This window comes from Physeter macrocephalus, chromosome 14 (assembly GCF_002837175.3).
Source record: "Physeter macrocephalus isolate SW-GA chromosome 14, ASM283717v5, whole genome shotgun sequence".
NCBI lineage: Eukaryota > Metazoa > Chordata > Mammalia > Artiodactyla > Physeteridae > Physeter > Physeter macrocephalus.
Window position 1 is genome coordinate 124,658,122 of NC_041227.1, and position 6,116 is coordinate 124,664,237.

Consider the following 6,116-nt stretch of genomic DNA (forward strand, 5'->3'; position numbering starts at 1 on the left):
CAGCACTTGACTCCCAATGAAAGGATTTTCCCTCCTGACACCGAATCCGTGCTGTTGTTTCCAACACCACGTCTCCAGCTCTCTGACACTACCTGGGGTCAGTGCGGACCCCACAGGTTAAGGCCTCAGTCCCGGAAGACTGCCTCCCACTTCAGATGCCAGTCGCAAGTTGGGGTGGGGCGAGGGGTTCCTACGACCCCCTCCTCAGGTGTAGGATGTGCTAGAATGATTCAGACTCAGGGAAACACTGTCCTTACTAATACCAGTTTATTATAAAGGATGCAACGCAGAAAGAGGCAACTGGAAGAGATGCACAGGTGTCGGGGAGGGCGCAGAGCTTCTGTTCTCACCAGCCGCCACCATCCCAGATTAATTCCAGCCCGCCTCCCCTCCCCGGAGGTCAGGGGTTGGGGCTAAAAGTTCCAAGCTTTAATGAAGCGGGTTGGTCCCTGGGGCAACCATCCCCACCCTGAGGCTGCCGAGGGGCACACCGAGAGTCACCTCATTCTCATAAACTCAGGTATGGTCCAAAGGGGCTCCTTATGAATGCAAAACGGTGCCAGGGACAAAGACCCAGTGTGTATTCCTCAGTATGTGATATTTTACAGTATCGCAGCCTCACCATCCCATTCTGGGTGGGTGGGCTCTGTTCAGGCCCCTCAAGCTCCATCTCCTTTTTGCTGCAATGGGGGTGAGGGAGGGGCTGGACAGGAGCAGGCAGGGGCCAACAAGGTGTGTGGCCAGGATGGCTCAACAAAGCAAGGGGGAGGGAGGCTGTCACGGGTGGGAGATGAGGGGGCACTGGTCTCTTTCCCTAGAACCTTGCCTGCGAGCAGGGAGGCTGGGAGGGGACGGTACCCATGGCAGCTCCTTGTGACTCTGTGTGTGGCGTGCTGAGCAGCTCAGCCCATCAGACCAGCCTCAAGCCTTTTCTAAGGAGGCTTTCGCTTTAGTCACAGCAGACCCCACGTGGGGATGGGGAGCCCGGGAGGAGCGTTGCCTTGGCAACACAAAGACTTAGGAGGGTGGTGCTGGTAACCAGGGCTGCTTTTGACCTTCGCCATGTCTCGGGCTGGTGGCTTTATCATCTCCTGCTCTGACGCTGGGGCCATGCCCAAGCCTGAGATGAGAAGTCAACCTCAGGGGAGGCCTTGGGCCGCCCCCACCCATCCACCCTCTTATCTTAGAGGACATCGCCATGAAATACAATTCACCAGGAGGTGCCCATTTGAAAGCACCTAAACCAAAGCTAAGCCCCTGTTTGCCCTGGATTTACCCTGTAGCCACCACCCCAGGCCACACATGCTGCTCACTGTGCGTCTATAACCAGACAAGCAAGGTGACCTCTGAGTTCCAGGTGGATCCAATGCAAAAGATGGTGAAATACAGCCTTAGCATCACTTCTCCAGGCTTGACTCCTCTCAGCTGTGTGACTCCTCTTCGCCTCTGAGCCTCAGCTCGATCTCAGTAAAGTGGGTGCTGATCCACTTCCTCTCTCCAGGGGCTGTCGTCAGGGGATCTGAAGGCCCTCATGGGCCTCAGTCCCTCGTGTCGTGAGGGTGAGGGTGTGTGTTAGTCCCCTCGGGCTGCTGCAGAGCATCATAACCTAGCGGCTCCACCCTCCTGACCCGATCACCTCCTAATGCCGTCATAGTGGGGGTTAGTTTTTCAACGTGAGGATTTGGGGGGTGTGGACACAAAACTTCAGTCCACGCGGGACGTTCATGCATCTTCTATCGCCATTACCAGATGTTCGTGGCGGTCCAGCACTGTGCCAGGTCCTCCGGGAACCTTGACTCTTTTAAAGACCCCATTAGAGACCCCAGTACCCACCCCTGACTGCAGCCAGCCCAGCCGTAAGCTTTCCTCCACTCCCTCCAGACCACAGGCAGTGTTGCAGGTTTGGGGTTCAGGCTTCCCGGTAATTTGAAGGCTTTGCATTGACTGGGGTTCAGGGAGGAGGAGAGGGGAGCTGGCCCCTGCTGGCACGGAGCCCACGCTGCAGCCGGGCAGGCCCCAGCAGCGGCCCCCCTTGGCGGCCCGGGCCTCGGGAATGGCGAGGAGGTCTCACCACTGACCACACGGCAGGCCAGGCCAGCTCCTCCCACCCCGCCGGGCCAGGCAGCTCCCTTTGACCTTGGCAGGGCCTGTTGGACACGCGCGCGGGCAGCCTGCCTGGTCTCATGCAAGGTCAGAGGATTTCTGAAAATGCTTAAAAGCTTCAGCTCTCTTAAGGATTTTCTTCATTTGGGCACAGTGGGGTGTTTCTGGGCTGCGAGCTGCCCAGGCCCTGGAGTGCCTGTGTTTGTTTCCTCGGTCTGGGGGTGAGGCCCGGCCGAGGGCACCTTGGCATGGCGTCCCCGGAGGAGTGGGTCTCGGGGACTTGTCCTGAGCTTCCTCGGGGTGGGGGTGAATGCCCTGTAGCCAAGGAGGAACAGGAGGCTGGGTAGGTGGCCCCCCCCAACCTGGACAGTCAGGGTGGCCTGGCCACTGCAGCCCCAGGGCTGACCACTGAGGGAGTCACCCGGCCTGCTGGCCCTAGCTGTCCCAACCCTGGCACCTGCTCCCCACACAAGGTCAAGAGGGCGCCCCTGGGAAGAACCCAGAGGGAGGGGGTGCCAAGGCCCGGGAGCATGGAAACTTGCCGGGCCTCTTTAAGAATCTGTGTTACCAGAGGGGAGAAAATGCAGAGCAAGGCCTTTAGTAAACATCTGAGTGCTGGCAGTAACAACTCCCAGCTGTGGGAGGGGGGCCGGGGGCGGGGAGGCCCACGGAGCTGGCTGGAGGGTGGGATGGGCTGAGGTCAGGCTGGGTGGGGACCAGCCAAGAACACATGCAGGGCGGGCGGCGGGCTGAGCAGGGACAGAAGTTCGTCCGAGCACAGTGGGCAGTGGACGAGCCTCTGAGCCGCTGGGCCTGGAAGTTTCCACTTCCCTCGGGGCCTTTGCTGAATCCTTCCAGAGATCTCTAGCCCCTCCTTGCAGCCAGGAGAGGAAGGTTTCAGTCCCGTGGTAGTGGAGGGGAGGTGGGGAGGGAAAGGTCGGTGCAGCCTTTTCCAAGTCACTGCTGATAGTTCAATTGCCTGTCCGAGTGGTGATTAGTATCTATCACTCGGAGTACCAAGCACAGCACCTGTGAACTGTCCCTCAGCAATGCCCTTCTCCAGACCCATCCCCTGGAGCCCCACCTTCTCTTGCCCAGGAGTTGTGCTGCAGCCTCCTGGGTGGTCTCGCTGCCTCCCAGCTCTGTCCAGCCCAGCCCCATAGAGCCACCATCATTACCGCTCTAAGATACCTGATCGGGACATTTCTCTAGGCTTAAACCCAGGTAGTGAGCCCCTGTTAGTGACAGTCGATATCCTAGTTCAGATGCTTTGGGTTATGAGTAACAAATCCAATTCAGAAAGGCTTAAACTTTGGAGAGGATATGGTTTTTCCTATTAACTGGAAAGTCCAGAAGCTGTGTGGGTTGCATGGGTGGTTGAGCTAGCAATTCAGCCATGTTGAGCTAGCAGTTCAGCCATGTCCAGAGGACCAGGTTCAGGTCCACCTCTTCTTTCTATCCTCTGTAGCAGCACACTGCTACGGCCAGTAGCAGTCCTCACACTGGCTTCCTTCATGTTGCCAAAATGGCTGCAGTGCCTCCAGCTCTACACCAAACCTTTAAATGGCAGTGAATCTCTTTTTCTGAACTCCTGTTCTGGTTACGTATTTCTGTACAACAAATCACCCCCAAATTTAGTGACGAATCTTTTATTTTCCTCATAAGTCTGCAGTTTGGGCAGGGCTCAGCAAGAACAGTTCATCCTTGCTCCACATGGCATCGGCTGGGGCAGCTAAACTGGGGCTTGGAGAATCCATTTAGAGATGGCTCACTCACGTGGCTGACAAACTGGTGCTGATGCTGGCTGGGAATTTGGCTCCTCCTCATACAGAGCTGCTTCGGCTTCCTAACAGCATGGTGCCTGGGCTCCAAGAGAACAAGGCAGGAGTGCATGGCATTCTTATGACCTGGCCTCAGGAGGCACACAGCATCACATCCTTTGTACTGTGTCGGTTGCAGTGGTCACAAAGCCCTGCCCGGATCCAAGGGGACGAGCCATAGCCCTTACCACTCATGGGAGGAGCGTCAAGGCTGCATCCGTGAGGAATTTGTGGGATGGGAGCTACTGTTGTCACCATCTTGGAAATATGATCGGCCACAACCCCCTGCAAACGTCTTCTCCACTCTCACTGAGCCAGTCTGGGGCACATGCCCAGCACTAAACTGATACTCGGGGCCAGAGGATGGGTTGTGTGTCACCCCTGGAGCCAGGGAAGACTTGGCTCTCCCCAGAGTGTCTGGGCTGCGTGGTGGAGGTGTGGGTCCCCCAAAGAAAGGAAGAAGCTCAGGATGCAACCAGTGCCCCCTATAGCCACATTCACGGAATACTGACTACGTGCCAGGGGCTGTGCTAAGTGCTTGGTCTCATTTACTCCATTACTTCTCACCACAACCCAGTGAGACTGGTGCTGTTGGTCTCTGCACTTTACAGAAACTGGGGTTTGTCACTTGCCCAAGGCCACAAGGCCAGAAGACGACAGAGACAGAGTTAAAGGTCAGGTGTGTATGGCTCTAAGTCTACTCTGCTAACCACTCCATAGCAAAGTTCAAGACTTCTGGTCCACGGCTGAAGAAAGCAACATGAATGTAGAAGCATATAGCCTGGTTTCACTGGCAGCCATTTTGTGACCAGGAGGTGATCCAATTTGAGAAAGAAGCAGGGGCACCGAGAGGGGGTGAACCTTGATCAATTATGGCAACATCTGCCCTCCGTAGGGACTCTTCGGTTATGTGAGTCAGTAAATCTACTTTACTGTTTAAGACTGTATGGGTTTGATGCATAGTTACTTATAATTGAGAGTATCTTAACCAACGAAGGAGGCTATTGTAATATTTTTCCTATTTCATTATAGGAATTGTCCATATGTCTGTCTATGTGATTAAACAACAAGTGGCTTAGAAGAAGGGACCAGGCCTCAAGCATTTCTCTATGCCCAGTGCCTAGCACAGCTGGTGACACTCCATTTTTTGAACCATACTTGGAGAGAAAATAAATGAGAATAAGTGTAGCTATTCTTCCAGAATTTTCAGGTGTTTATATCAAAACCCCCTTCTCTTCTCTGCTTCCATATCTGGTGCTGTTCTTTCACTGCCTCTTGTTTTCAAAGCCCAAACACAGAACCCACATTGCAATTGGGTCCCCCACAATGTGACTTGGGCAAAAGAGGCGAGGAGAAAAACGAGTAGGTGCCTGGTCACCAGAGCAGCTGGGCTGTGGAGGTGGCCCTTGGCAGAGTGGCAGTAGAGAGACCGAGGAGAACCTTCGTGGGAAACAGGGGTGTGGCCGGGCCGAGGCGAGCCTGGATGCTTTTACACTATCAGCATATTTCATGGCAAAAAACTTGGCCTCGTTGTTGTAAAAGCTTTCAGCCCAAGACACGCAACCTTTCTTGTTTTCTTTGTTGAAGGTTAACTTTTCGCAAGTTAAATTTCCTCCTACTCATCCAGCCTCATCAAGGAGCTTTGGCATGTAAAGCTTTGCTGAGCGCGATAAAAGAAAGCCTCAAAGAAAATAACATATGAGTGTTCCGAGAACGTTTCTGGGAAAAGCATGCCCAGCCAGCTTGTTCTGCAGCCTTCCTTTCCCCCCACTCAGCTCCCAGACTTGGACCCACCCTCACCCTTGTCACAGTGTGTGGGCAGCAGGGTCTTTCCCCACGCCCACCCCTGGGGCCACAGCACTTCCTTCAGAGCAGCTGGCTGGACCCCAGTCCTAAGGCTGATCGCAGAATGGTGGTCACCCGTCTTCCCCATCCGTGGGAAATTAGCAAAATGAGGAAGATGTATCAGTCTTTTCAGAAAATGGGATCTCTTCAGCTGATGGAGCTGGCTCTTGTTCTGACATTGGGTCTCTATTTGGTTTGCTTTCCCCTGCAAATAAAAGAAAACTCCAACTCAGCAGGTGTAAACAAGAAGAATGGTTTAAAAATCTCACTTAACACGGAGCCCTGAATCAGCGTCTCAGGGGTCCTCACCAACACGCTCAGCCCGACCGCATGCAGCTATCATTGCCG